Source organism: Mirounga angustirostris, unplaced genomic scaffold, assembly GCF_029215605.1.
Source record: "Mirounga angustirostris isolate CCGP_5_RB_7025 unplaced genomic scaffold, mMirAng1.0.hap1 SCAF_48, whole genome shotgun sequence".
Taxonomy (NCBI): domain Eukaryota; kingdom Metazoa; phylum Chordata; class Mammalia; order Carnivora; family Phocidae; genus Mirounga; species Mirounga angustirostris.
This window is the reverse complement of record NW_026991756.1, coordinates 64,049-78,493: the sequence shown is the minus strand read 5'-3', so window position 1 is coordinate 78,493 and position 14,445 is coordinate 64,049. Positions and strand designations below refer to the sequence as shown.

Sequence of the window (14,445 nt, the reverse complement as noted above, 5' to 3'; positions counted from 1 at the left end):
AGGGCATAAAATTCGGTGTCCGCGAGGTGAGCGAGCCATTCTGCTCTCCCGGGAGGGGCAGCCTTTGGGGGTGTTGGGCATACGGCTGCCGTACTGCATGTAAAGAACCCGGCGCAGACCTTGCGTGGGGCAAGAACTCCATCAGTGCTACCCATCAGTAAGCGAGGGGCACGGGCACACTTACACATGGAGCCCAATTCTTGTCTCACGAGAGAACTGGCGGAGGTGTGTCCGCGGACTGTCCTGCAGTCGGGAAAGGGCAGGACCTGGCTTCTCGGTCCGGGTCCGCGACCAAGAGAAATCCAGCGCCAGTCACGCACGTCACCCCACATCTTCGTTGGCTGCGTCGAGTTAAAAGAAGCAAACACCGAAACACCGAAAAATAACTTCAGCAGCTGTCATTTCACCACGTAACCAACGCAGACTCGCTCTTTTCAAAGATTTCACTCACTCGAGCGAGCTCTCGAGCGAGCGAGGGCACCAGCCGGGAAGGGGCAGGCGGAGGGGGAAGCAGAGTCTCCCCGCCGAGCGGGGGGCCCGACACGGGGCTCGAGCCCAGGGCCCTGGGGTCATGACCCGAGTCCAAGGCAGACGGCGGGCCGACGGAGCCGCCCGGCGCCCCAGCAGTGTAGACGGACTCTCCCTCCGCTCCGCTTCATGCCCACTTTTCAAAAACCCTGCCGGGGGCTTCCTGCGCCGGGTTCTGCGAGCCCCAGGCGCCCCCCACGCTGCGCCGACCCCGCTGCCCCTCGCTGCCTCCGCGCGCCCCGGGCCCTCCCGCCGCCTCGCCCGGCGGCAGAGCACAGAGCCGGACGGGGGCCCCAGCCAGCCGCCGACACACGGACCCCCACCGCCCGCACCGCAGCCGCCACACCCCTCCCCGGCGTCGCCCTTCAATGCCGTCACCCCCGCGCCTTGCGTCCGGCGCGCCTGGGCGGAGGCGGGACTTCCGGGCGCGCGGAGGCGGGACTTCCGGGAGCAGGCGGAAGAGCCTCTGGGCGCTGGGCTCAGGAGTCCGGGGGCCGCTGAGGGGCCGCTCGGGGTGCAGGAAAGGGCCACCGGGCCTGGCCGGCCGCGCTCGAGGTGTCGGGCCGCGGGCCTGAGGGAGGCGGAGGGGCCGTGGCCGGCGACGGGGCCCGGAAGCGGTTCTGGAGGCGCAGCAACGGCGAAGTCCCGGGCAGGTGGGTGTGACGGGGAGGCCGGGTCGGGGTCAGGGCTCAGAGGTCGGGCGGGCGCGTGGGCCCGCGGGGCTGCGGGTGGAGTCGGGGGTCTGGGGAGGGGTGAGCTGGGCTGGGAGAGGGCTGCTGGGGACGAGAGGGACGTTGGGGGGCCGGGGGGCTCGAGCGCAGGGTCTGGGCGGTGACGGGGGCTGCGCGCAGACCGAGGCTTGAAGGGAGGAGGAGCAGGTGCTCGCGAGTCTTCCCGAGGCCGCAGGCTCTCCTCGGTGACACTCCTCGGCAGGCTCTCCTCGGTGACATCCCGGGCGCCCTGGGAAGCCGAAGGGGACCGACTCGGGTCGCGCTGCGAAGGGTTCGGGGAGTGCGGACCTGGCCCGCTGGCCGCGCGGGCTGCGCTGGCCGGGCGATCGCCTCTCCGGGGGGCACGGCGGTGGGACCCACTTGAATGGCCTTCTTGTCCCTCCCGCGCTCGGCTGCGCTTGCCGGGCGATCGCCTCTCCGGGGGGCGCGGCGGTGGGACCCACTTGAATGGCCTTCTTGTCCCTCCCGCGCTCGGCTGCGCTTGGCCTCGAGCTCGAGGACTCGCTCCGGTGGATTTGAGCCTCCCTGTGAATTTCCACGTACCCCACCTTCCGGCCGCAAAACCAACTCCTTTCTTGAGTCCGCAGCAGGAAGCGAATTAAGAAAAAGAAATTAAACAAAAAATGAAGTGCGTGCAATGACCCGGGTGCACCCTGGAAGCTGTTCGGCTCCAAAGTCCTGATCAGCGTGCGGCTGATCCCCGGCCCGCGCCCCGGGGAAGGTGAAGACAGTGCGTGGACAGTGCCTGGCGAACGTAGATTAGAGAGAAACAGATGTCAAGGTTTCTTTTTCTTTTTTAAAGATTTTATTTATTTATTTGAGAGAGAAAGAGAGAGCACATGAGAGGGGGGAGGGCCAGAGGGAGAAGCAGACTCCCCGCTGAGCAGGGAGCCCGATGCGGGACTCGATCCCGGGACTCCAGGATCGTGACCCGAGCCGAAGGCAGTCGCCCAACTGACTGAGCCACCCAGGCGCCGCCACACTGAGGATTTCTTTTCTTTTTTTAAATATTTTATTTATTTATTTGAGAGAGAGAGAATGAGAGAGAGGGGGGAGGGTCAGAGGGAGAAGCAGGCTCCCCGCCGAGCAGGGAGCCCGATTCGGGACTCGATCCTGGGACTCCAGGATCATGACGTGAGCCGAAGGCAGTCGCCCAACCAATTGAGCCACCCAGGCGCCCCCGATGTCAAGATTTCTTTTTCTTTTTTTAAAGATTTTATTTATTTATTTGAGAGAGAAAGAGAGAGAGCGTGAGAGGGGGAGGGTCAGAGGCAGAAGCAGACTCCCCGCCGAGCAGGGAGCCCAATGCGGGACTCGATCCCGGGACTCCAGGATCATGACCTGAGCCGAAGGCAGTTGCTTAACCGACTGAGCCACCCAGGCGCCCTGCCATCATCTTTTAAATTATGGAGTCTTACCAAAAAAACTGTGTCACTGGTGTATCTCTAGTAGGTGATTTGGCCAGGGTCTCACACTGCATGAGAGGTGGTCTTGCCAGTAGCCCCCCCTCCTCTATTCACGCTGGTCCTCAGGTTGTCTATTTGGCTGGGGCTTTCTTAGAAGCTTCTGGGTGAAGCAGGATGTGTGATGTGGTGGAAGCACCTCTGACTTGGTTCTGTGGTCTGGGTTTCAGCCTTTTTTTTTCTATTAATCTCTGTGTGACTTTCAACAGGTCATGTCACCCCTGGGGCCATCAGTTTCTGCCAGTGTAACCTGATGAAGCTGGATGAGACCTAAGTGGCTGAGATCTCCAGGCACATATTTGTTCGTTCTGGTCCGATTCTCTTTGATGAGCACGAGAGAGGGCCTCTTGGAGGAGCTTTGAGAGTTTGAAAATTCATTCATTCAGTAGATATTTGTTTAACCAACTCTTGGTGCCAATAACAGTTCCAGGGGCTAGAGATACACCAGTGAACAAAACAGATCAGAACCAGTGCTGTCTCAGAGCTTACAGCGGAGCTGGAGGGGCAGAGAATAGAGACCATGACTAAGTTAAGAAGAGAGTTACCCCTGAGAAGATGGGAACTGTTATCCTGTTATTGAAACCTCAAGCAGAGAATTGGGATTGGGAGGCGTGTGGAGTGGGGAGGGTTTCCCGGTGATAAGGTGGCCAGAGAAGGTCTCACAGAGGAGGTAACATTTGAGGACTCACAGGAAGTGAGCGAACAGGCCCCCTGGGTGGCTGGGAGGACAGTGGTCTGGGCAGAGGGCCAGTGGAAAGTCCCCGGTTGGGAGCGACAGCGGTGTGCTCGAGAAGAGCGGGGGGCCTGGTGCCTGGAGCCAAGGGAGGAGGGGGAGAGTCCTGGGGCACGAGGTCCGGAAGCTGGTGGGGGCTGGCCTCGTGGTCACAGTGGAAAGACGTGGGCTTTCTGTCTCTTATTCTGATGGGGGAGCGCTTTGGAGGGTCTTGGCAGAGGTGTGGCAGGATCCCTTTGGCCTCTGGGTGGATGGCAGGATAGGGGCTGGGAGGGAAGGACGGACGCAGGGAGACCAGTTCGGAGGCTGTGGTGAACGTCCCGGTGAGAGAGGATGGTGGTGCTGCGAGAATCAGAGGGCGGGTGATGGGGATCAGGACGCGTTCAGTCTGTGACTCTCTGGGGCTGGTTCTCTCTTGGGCCAGTGACCCACTTGGCTCCGAGGGGCGGCTGCTCTCTGCAGTTGTGGGTGGCACTCTTGCCACACTTAGCTGTCAGTGGCAGGACGAAGTCACCGCCCACCGCGGTGCGAGCGCAGGCGGCCCTCCGGCGTGGGTCCGCCGGGGCCGCGAGCGCTGCGCACAGGAGGCCGTGCGGGCGGTGGGGCCTGTGGAGGGCGACGTTTGTGAGCGGGATGGAGGCAGGAAGGGCCCAGACTGAATCGGCAAGGCTGTGGGTGCTTGGGGTGGAGCTGGAGGAGAAGACAGCTCATGGTGTTGTGGCTCCGACAGCTTTCAGCTTCCAGCGGTCACAGCCCGAGGAGTCTCCGTGCCGGTGAGACATGAGCTCCACCGTCATTGTAACAGGCCGTCATCACTCATCAGCTGAGGGGAGGACTTGTTGGGGGGACAGTTCATTCGTTCAGAACGCATTCTGTGTGCTAGGTCCCGTGCTGAATGCTGAGCCAAGAGATGTGGCTCTCAGAGGCTGCTGGGGAGAGGGAGACGGTAAGCACATTGGTATGTTCTTCGAAGGTCATCATCTGGGGGCATTGGCAGAAGCACAGGACCCTGTGTCAATGGAAGGCCATGCCCTTCCAGAAGAGGTCATGCCTGACCTGAGACCTGTAGGTGGAGAGGGAGCCAGCCCACAGAGATGCACAGATGCGGAGATGCGGGGTGGGCGTCAGAGCACTCCTGGCATGGGAAGGGTGCTGTGGGGACCCTGGGGCTGGGGAGGAGGACGGCAGGAGGGGAGCCTTGTGAGAAGAGGGGTGAGAGGCGGGCAGGGCTCGGAAGGCCATAGAAAAGGGCCGCCATGAAGCACTGAAGGGTGGCGATCACCAGGGTTCTGGCCGGAGGGATGGGGCGTGGTTGCAGAATGATGAACCCCAAAGATGTGTGCATCCTTATCCCTGGAACCTGGAACCAGACCACATGGCCAAAGATTGGAAGGTGCAGATCTGCTGACCCTGAGGTGGTACCTTTTCCTGGGTGGCCTGGTGGGTCCAGTAGAATGGAGTGAGCGCTTAAAAGTGGTCAGAATCAACAGCAGATGGACGCTTGTCTTGTCGCTGGCTCTGAAAGTGGAGGCGGGGGCCATGAGCCGGGGGGTGCGGTGGCCTCCAGCATTTGGAGTGGCCTTCTGCTTGCAGCCGGCGGGAACCTCAGTCCTACAACTGCAGGAAACTGGATTCTGCCAACAGCCTGCATGAGCAGGACGTGGACTCTCCCCAGAGCGTCCAGAAATGAGTGCAGTGGCCAACACCTACACTTTAGTCCCGTGAGAACTGCCTTGGACTCTGACCTCCAGACTTTAAGATAATAAGTGTGTTTCAGGCTGTGTGTGGAGGACCGTTAGAGCAGCCACAGCAAAACCCTGAAGTGGGAGGAGGAAGGTTGGAGGAATGTGCGGGAGGGATGTTGGATGGGAAGGGTTGTGGGTAGCCCTCCGCATTTTATGCTACAGGAGAAACCAGGTTTTGCTAAAAGCATCTAGGAAATTGCAGAGCTAGGATCTAGATGTCAAGCTGCCTGACTCCCAGCCCAGGTTCTGATCCATTTTCTGTAGCTTCTACACCAACACATTCTGTCCTATAAGCTAAGCCACCATACCTCGTATTTTCAACGTCTTACTAGACGCCATGACTCCATGAAGAGGGGAAACCTGCATTAGGTCCATTTTATAGGCAAAGAAACTGATGCTTAGGTGATCAGTAACTATTCCAAGCCTATACACTTAGCACACGAGAGACTTGTCCTTGTCCTTCTGGAGACCTTATGTATGTCATAAATGAAGGATTTTTTTTTTTTTTTTTTTTTTTTTTTTTTTTTTTTTTACTGTGCTCTTTTCATGCTCTTTTGGGACTGTGTGAAACACCTTGAAATTTTATTTTTTTATTTTTTTATTTTTTTTAAAGATTTTATTTATTTATTTGAGAGAGAGAGAGAATGAGAGACAGAGAGCACGAGAGGGAAGAGGGCAGAGGGGGAAGCAGACCCCCTGCCGAGCAGGGAGCCTGATGCGGGACTCGATCCCGGACTCCAGGATCATGACCTGAGCCGAAGGCAGTCGCTTAACCAACTGAGCCACCCAGGCGCCCCACCTTGAAATTTTATTAGAAAACATTGTCATATGATTTAAACTTGCTATGTGTATCATGTTGGTCCTGTGATGACTCAGAATTCCTTAAATGACTTTTTCCTCTCCCTTCAAACAAAATCTTAGCAGTACCACTGCAGAATACCAGTGTGAAATATCATAAAGCAGGTTATTCCAGCCAAGAATCCGAGGTGAGGCCAGCTTTAAATTGTTGAGGCACATTAAAGTCAAATCAGTGGTGAGAATGCTGACAGCTCCTCCTCAGAAAAGATGTCTCTGTGGCACATTTAAAAATCATATCCCCCAGTGAAGATGATTAAGAACTTGGACATATTCGTATCTGTGGCCACAGAGGAGAAAAAGGGATCATTTTCATCACAGGTCAGTGCTGAGCACACTGAACTCCTTAGAATAGCTGTCCCTTTCTTAATTCGTCCAAGGATTCTTAATTTATTTTGCTTATTATCAGAAGCGTCTCCCCCCTTGAGGAAACATAAAATTTATTAAGAGAATTGTAACTTAAAATATTCAGAGCACTCCTGGCATCTTTACTTAAATGGATGCAAGAAATTTTACTGCAAGAAAGTATATATTGATCCCTGTAGCTGACTTGTCATGTTTAGTATTTTTCTCTTTGCACAAGAAGAATAGCTTCTGTAATGTGAATTTAAATGATACGTCAAGCTAATAAATGTGGTTGGCCTAGCAAGTGATAAGCATAACTAACTCAATTTAAATGTCTTTTATATAAAAATAATGAACCAGTGCATTAAAGATTAAAAATGTTAATGCAATTAGCAAAAATTAGCATTCAATAAAGAAGTGTGTTTCAGTTTTGAGATGGATGATACATCATTCAATGACCAGATAAGGACTAAATTCAGGTACACTTTATTCAGCTGGCGTGTATGTTAAAAACCAAATAAATAAAAATTAAATGTTTTATTTGCCCCTTTACAACGACGTGGGTGGAACTAGAGGGTATTATGCTAAGCGAAATAAGTCAGTCAGAGAAAGACAATTATCATATATAATCTCACTCGTATGTGGAATTTAAGAAACAAAACAGGGTCATAGGGGAAGGGAGGAAAAAATAAAACAAGACAAAACCAGAGAGGGAGACAAACCATAAGAGACTCTTAATCATAGGGAACAAACTGAGGGTTGCTGGAGGGGAGGGGTTACAGGAATGGGGTAACTGGGTGATAGACATTTAGGAGGGCACGTGATGTAATGAGCACTGGGTATTATATAAGACTGATGAATCACTGACCTCTACCTAGACATGAAACCAGTAATACATTATATGTTAAGTAATTGAATTTAAATTAAAAAAAGTAAATGCTTTATTTGAATAAACTTTGATAAAACAGTATGTGGCATGTAGACAAAAGGACACGCAGGTCCTTGGGGACTGTGCCAGAAACCAGGGCATGAGGTGACTTAAAACATATTGTCACCTGCCTCCTTGTGGGGGAGGTAGAGGGGATGTAGCAGGTGTGACAGTGAACGTGGGACTGGAGGGGAAATGAATTTTCCTGGCTTCACTGCTAAATAAAGTGAGCATTTTTGGTTTGGGGACGCTGACTTTAAAACAGTGGAGTATACAGTGGTGTCGCTATTTGCCTTAATGTCGCTGTGGCGTCTTGTCACTCTATGCTCATCTGCAGGTGGATGGCAAGCATTCCGATGAGGCAGCCTTGATCCTCCACAGGAAGGGGTTTGACTGCCACTTCTCGAGCAGAGACACGGGGCTGCTTTGTTCCACAACCCAGGGAAAGGTGAGCTGAAAAGTGGTTTTTGCTTGTTGATTTCATGTGCTTTGAAATCCTTGCTTTCTGCTAATCATTCTGACAATAAGATAACGTTTCATTGCCTCTTCGTGGACTCATTCCCCTCAGCTGCTGTAATTTAGCTCAAGTCTCTCCATCTTAAGAAAGCACTTTCTCAACCTTCGATCTCTTCTCCTTGTCAGCATCAAAATGCACGTCTGGAACATGGGCACGTGTAGGGGCAACATTCTCCTCCATTCCTAGGCCTTCCGTTGCCAGCCGACAAAACATCCTCTCCCCACCCCCCATCCCCCAATATTCCCTCCTCTCTCACACATGCTCATGTAGGATCTAGGTCCATGAAGTCTCAGAGGGGCAAAAGCAGGTTTTATAATAACTAAAGGTGGGGTGGGGTGGGGTAGGGAAGTGGTGACACTGGCCAGTCGGGGAGTTTCACCACGGCCCCGAAGCAACCTTACTTAGCTCCAGTCAGTTGTTGTCGCAGGGGAAATGAGGGTCTAGATCTCCTGATCAAGACAGATTTGCATAGGAGTCCTCACTGTGCCAGCCAAACAGGTCTTCAGGCTGACCTGCCGGCTGCCCAGTTTTTCTGTCTCCTTTGAGCTGGTCTTTCTGATAGTTCCCTCAGGCTCTCCTTGGAAGGAAATGAACCTCCAGCCTTCTGCCTCTGGCTCTGAGCAGGTTGTGCTCAGAGAAGACAGCTGGATGGCACACAGGCAGGTCTGCCCCACGGGGCAGCTCAGCTGACCCAGCTCTTCTCCAAAACCTCACAGATAACCTGTAGATCAGACTTAAGAGATTCATTTCCAACCCTACCAACTAGAATGTGCATAGGGTCTGAAAAGGAGAGAAAAGACAATATGGTAGGGGGTCAAAATCCACTTAGGCAGATAAGCTTCTTCATTTCTCGTATCATGCCCTCCGTGGAATTGGTGCGAAGAAAGCACTGATGGTTTGGGGTTTGTTTTTCATGATATTTACGCTTTACCTTATTACTGATGATGTGAGTGTACTTGGTTGTAAGCATTTGTATATAGACATTAAGGCGTCAAGTTTTAAGGGTATTATATGGTCCAGAGAGACATGGGGTGAGGGTAGTACTTTCTCAGCAACCCCCCAACCCTGAAAATGGGACTCACTGACATGAGGAGCCTGTGTCCTTTCTCTCAGCTCTTTGGGAACAAGAAGAACGACAACTGTTAGGTGTAAATGTTGGGTGTAAGAGGATACGGATGTTTTTAAAGCTTGCTGGCTCATAGATGTGTTTTCTTTTATTGAAAAAGTGGCCCCTGCACGTGATAAGTTCTCAAGAAATTCAGAAGAAGAATGTAGAGTGAGCTGTCCTCTCCTGGTTACACTTCTCCTAGGTGTCCCTCCCAGGGTGGTCTGTGTGTCCAGGCTCGCATAGCTGTATCTAATCTCCTTCCTCTTCCTCTTTTTATCATTAAAAGGAAACTTCAAATACACTGTTTTACTCTCCTACTATTTTCCACTGAATAAATATATAGATGTGCTACTAATCTTTCTTCAAAGTTGACCTAACTGTGCAATTTTTTTTATCATTTATTTTCTAGATTTTGGTACAGAAGCTTTTTAGCATGTTTACTGTCGCAAGTCTCATACCTTCGTCATTATCCTTGATGCATTCACCTCCAGACGCCCGAAATATAAGTGAGATCAACTTGAGTCCCATGGAAATCAGCACATTCCGAATCCAGTTGAGATGAACCTGGCTTTCAAATTTGGATGGGAAGCACTGTCTTTTATACACTTCTTGGTTTGACATGCAATAAGGAAGCACATTATTTTAGCTTCTGGCTACTGTGAGGACATGAATTCTGTGATTGTTATTATAATTATTATTATTATTTTTTTTTTTACTAGTACAGAAAGAAAAAAAAAAAAGCCATGCTATAGCCAGTTTTTCTTTAAGTTCCATCCATGAATCACCACCATCAGTATGAATCGATGCAACAATGAAGGAAGAAATGTCTAAAACAACCTCTCCACAGATTGTATCTCAGGTTAAATGCTAACTAACTATATCTGTGTCGGGAGTTGTGAAGAGATTGTTATAAGTATTCATGTTGCTGATCCTTCATTAGTTTTACAAAAATACCCATTTTTACCAAAATGGAATAAAAAGCTGAAGGGTAATAGCTAATGGCCAAAATGGTTGCAATCGTTCATACGCATTCGAAAAATTTTGTGTATTGAAATATGTGGAAAAGTGCAATCCATCAACCCTTATGATATCTGTACATCATTGATCTTCACACCTTTTTCTAATGTACCACTTGACCCCTCCCTTCTCACTCTTTGTATTTCCAGAAATAGCAGATTTTGAATCATTCAATAGTAGAAAAAGAGGCATATTTTCATTACTTGACAATGTGGGTGGGATAGGTGCAATTTATTCCATTGTCACTAAGATAGAAACAGCAATCCCATAGGTACCATAACCTCTTTTAGGTACCACAAGGTGTCTTTTTACACAGCTCATTTGAATACAGATGTTCGGAGAGGGGTTTTCTATTTTAAAAATAACCATATCAAAATAAATGTGCCTTATTTTTTTATAAGTCTTGTTAAATCTTTTGGTGTCCATATGACTGAGGAAGGGGGAGAGGGCGGGGGTGGGGAGGAGGTGGGTACTTTCTATGACACGTAAAGTGTTATCGGTTTTGCCTGACAATGCTGGCCACATTCTGATCTGTTTCATTAAATTTGTGGTGATGTTATTCTAAACATTTTGACTATTTGAATGTACTGAGATGTCAGAAAACAAAACAAGGAAGAAAAAGTACTGTTCATTAAAATCCGCTGCTGCCAAGAAGATGGCAGCTTGAAGCAAGGATTTTGTGACATGCAAAATCCATACACTGTTTCCGTTTCACAGGAGGTAACTCTATGAAAGAATGCTTTAAAAGGGACCCTGTTTTGAAATCCACTTATAGGTAGCTCATCCTGATTTCTTTTATTAAAGAACATGTGTGTTGAGTGAATTCCAAACTTTTGTACGTGCTAACCTCAAAGTGAAGTTCCAAGCCTATGTGCCATTACAGTACTTTTGATAAAATTTATTTGGGATCATGATTAACATGACATTAACACTGAAGCAACATTAGAAACATTTAGAATATTCAGTTTTAGGATAGAAAGGATTCACTGAGTATGTACACTTTTGAAAATTCTCTTTGTGTTACCTAATAAATTTATTATTCTCTGACTTTAAACTTCCTTTTACCTCCTGCCATTCCAGCATCTTTATAGAGAAGTTGAAACCTAATTTCTGTTTCACCAGGTAGTCTGATGATCATCCTTTTTTTTTTTTTTTTTTTTTTTTACCAAGATGCAGCTCCTACAATTATTGCTAAGTTATGTTAAGTTCATAAATTTTTTTCGCCTTTAATAATTAAGGAAACAATACTGGTGTTGATGAAGATATTATAAGGGAGTAATGTCATGCAATAAACATGTACTGTAAGTTTCCTTCCTCATTTTGGGGGATAAACAACTAAAAGAAAAAAAAAAACAAAGCACTTCCTTTTTGTGGACATCTACAGATGTTAAGATTGCCAGAAGCAAATCCCAGGAATAAGATCAGTATTTTCATTGCATCTTAAATGTAAAACCTTCCTTTGGGAGTTCACTGTGTTCTGTGGTTAAGTGGGTGTGCTTAATCATTGTGGAAATTCTGATCAGTTGAAATTAAAAATCTTGATGCAATAACAGTGGTTTTGCCACTTCTGGTTGTTTGAGATGGATCTGTCCCATGTCAGTCGGGGTCTTAGTGTGTGTTGCCACCGTTCACAGGTAAAGCAGAAATTCTCTTTAAACCAGCAAATTTCTGCTTTTTATTTTTAGAATAAATCATCAGGGAAATGAGGAGAGGATGCTTTTGCTTTGGGTTGCGGTCACGAACTGATTAATTTAGTGTCTCTGGCACACCTAAAAACCATACATTTCAGTTGTGATCTCGGTGGCATATTTGTTTGCTTGGGTTTTATTACATTTGTTACTGCAGATGTTCGGTTGAGCGAGTAGGTCATTCCTGTGATTTTTTTTTTTTTTTTTTTTTTGGTAATTTGAGCTTTTTACCTGCAGTGTTTGAGAACTCGGCATTCTTGTTTTCTTCAAATACTGATTAAAATAAAATGCTATAAAATGTGTTGTGAAACATTTTAATTACCTTCCCATGTCTTTGTTGTACTTGTGTCGAAATGTTTTCACATTCCTTTGGAAGAAAATCTTTGCTTTCATTTTGATTATGTTGCTTATCTTGGAATCAAATAGGTTTTGATATTTTTCTCTTGGAAGGTTTTATATCTTTTTGGGAATATGTAATATAAGATCTCTAATAAAAGATAAATCTTACCATGTACGTAGTCCTCCAGAGTGCTGCTTAAGTCTTATTTTGTAAACAACAAGAATTAGTACATTTTGAGGGGTAGGGTGGAAGAGTGAGGGTCTGTTCTTCGTTCCTTCAAGAATGAATCACTCCACCTTCTGCCCAGTGCTAGTTGGGAAATACAGTTTTAGAGAGCAAGTGGCAGGCGGGGGTGGTGATGAGTTCGTCTGGGTTTGTGGCCACCTTTGAGTTTGGGGTCTAGGAACCTTCCAGACAGTGGTACCTGTGGGGCCTTCTGAGCCAATTGGAGGAGCAGGGTCTGGTCAGATTCCGTATATTACAGGACAGTAGTGAGAGGAAGATGACACAGGAAGCCAAGAAGTTTCCTGTGAGCTGATCAGGAGGGCGAGTGGGATCTGGAGGCACCCCGCCGGCCCCACCCAGCGCCCAGGGCGGTGGCTTTCAGAGACTTCCTTCAAAGGCGGGAGGTGGGGCGGCTGAAGGACAAATACACAGGTCTGTAGAAGACATAGATTTGAGACAGTTCTTAAAAGATGCATTTGATTCGAACAGAGACAACACGTGTGTTCCTTGGAAAAGACAGAATAAGGAAAGATGGTAACAGGAGGCATAGAGAACGAGAAATCGTTTCCTCTGCCTGGAGCAGCGCCACCCAGTAAAACTTTCTTTAATAAGGGCAAGTTCGTTATCCATGGGCTGTCCCATAGAGCAGCCACTAGCCACCTGTGGCTTTGAGCATTTGAGATGTAGTAGTGCAACTAAGGAACTGGATGTCTTATTTTAGCTTAATTAAATTTAGCAACATGTAGCCACTGTTTCAGTACCGGTCTGTACATGGTATGCACAGGACAGTAGTAGGAAATGCAACCAAATATGTAAGTTAAGTTCACTTGTGCTAGAATCCTGCTACTGAGTGTGGTTCTCAGACCAGAAGCTGTGACATCACCTGGAAACTGGTTAGACAAGCAGAATCCCAGGCCCCACCTCAGACCTCCCGAGTCACAATCTGCACTTTACAAAGATCCCTAGAGGATTCACATGCACACTAAAGCACTGGCCTAGAACATCCCCAGGGAGTAATTTCTCTCTGCTCTTACCGAACTTTTCCAAGTAGCTCTTGACCGTAACTCCTATACCTCACAGTCTCTAGGAAGCATCCCATAATACCTGCCTGCTTGTCCCACTGCCACCCAATTCCAAGTCACCTTCGTGCACCTGGGACTCTGCCTTACAAAAGAGTTGTAAGAGGGCTCCTGCCCCTTATGTCTCTTTTTTTTCACACAGAAGCCAGAAAATAAAAGAAAGTAAAATTTGAAAAATATCTTCCCTCTTGAAAACTGTGTGTTTCCCGTTACACCTGGAATAACATACAACCTTTCACCATGGCCAGAAGCCGTGCCTGGCTTGGTCCGTGTCCTTCTCCTTCATCTCAACTCTGAGAAGGGGGCGAGGGTGTTTAAGAAATCCTTTCCCGACCCAAATCAGCTTTATCTCCCACCACGCCCCCTTCTGACTGTTGTCTAGGATCCTTATGGGTCTCTAACATGCCAAGATTATCCCTCTTGGGGGCTTTGTACTTGTTCCTTCTGCTTCAAACTTGCTCTCAAATCCTCCCCTGGCAGGCACCTTATTATTCTGGTTTAATTCAAGCATCATCTTCTCAAGAATCTTCCTTGACCAGCCAATTTAAACCAGTCCCACCTCCACTCCCTCACTGAATATTTTTATTACACTGCTTCCTTTCTGCTTAAACAGAGTCAAATTTGAAATGATGTAGTTTGCCTTCCCCACCAGAATATAAGCTCTCCTGAAGGCAAGAACCCCAGCATTTATTCAGCATTGCATCCTCACACTTGGAACAGCAGGCGTTCGGAAGATATTTGTTCAATAAATGAATGAAAATATGTGTACCACCAGTAAATGTTGTGAAACAAGAATTATAATTTTCAGAATTACAATTTTTCCAAATCCCTTACATCTTAATCTGCTCATGTTATTTTCCTGCTCAAAAGCCTTCAGGAAGTTCCCATTACCAGAAATTAAAGTATAGAGGTTTCAAACTGCATTCCTAATCTCCCTGAATTATGTGACCTCCTTATGGAAGATACTGTCGTTGCTTAATGACCAGTCATTGCCCCTCTGCCTTCCATGCTAATAAACCCTGATTTTATTCATAATCAGATACCCAGGAGCTTCAGGATGTGAATTGTTCTTGATCTAAATTAGTCATGAGAATTTTCTTCTCCAGGCTGGATGATGAATTTAGGAATTGGCATGTGACACAA

General features: G+C 48.2%; 1 long non-coding RNA gene across 1 annotated transcript; it reads left to right on the top strand.

Moving 5' to 3' along the window:
• The first annotated feature begins 987 nt into the window (after positions 1 to 987).
• LOC135363177 (uncharacterized) lies at positions 988 to 9,818 on the top strand. Its single transcript, XR_010408848.1, has 3 exons — positions 988 to 1,181; positions 7,666 to 7,776; positions 9,363 to 9,818. It is a non-coding gene; the product is annotated as an uncharacterized LOC135363177 (long non-coding RNA).
• Positions 9,819 to 14,445: the final 4,627 nt, after the last annotated feature.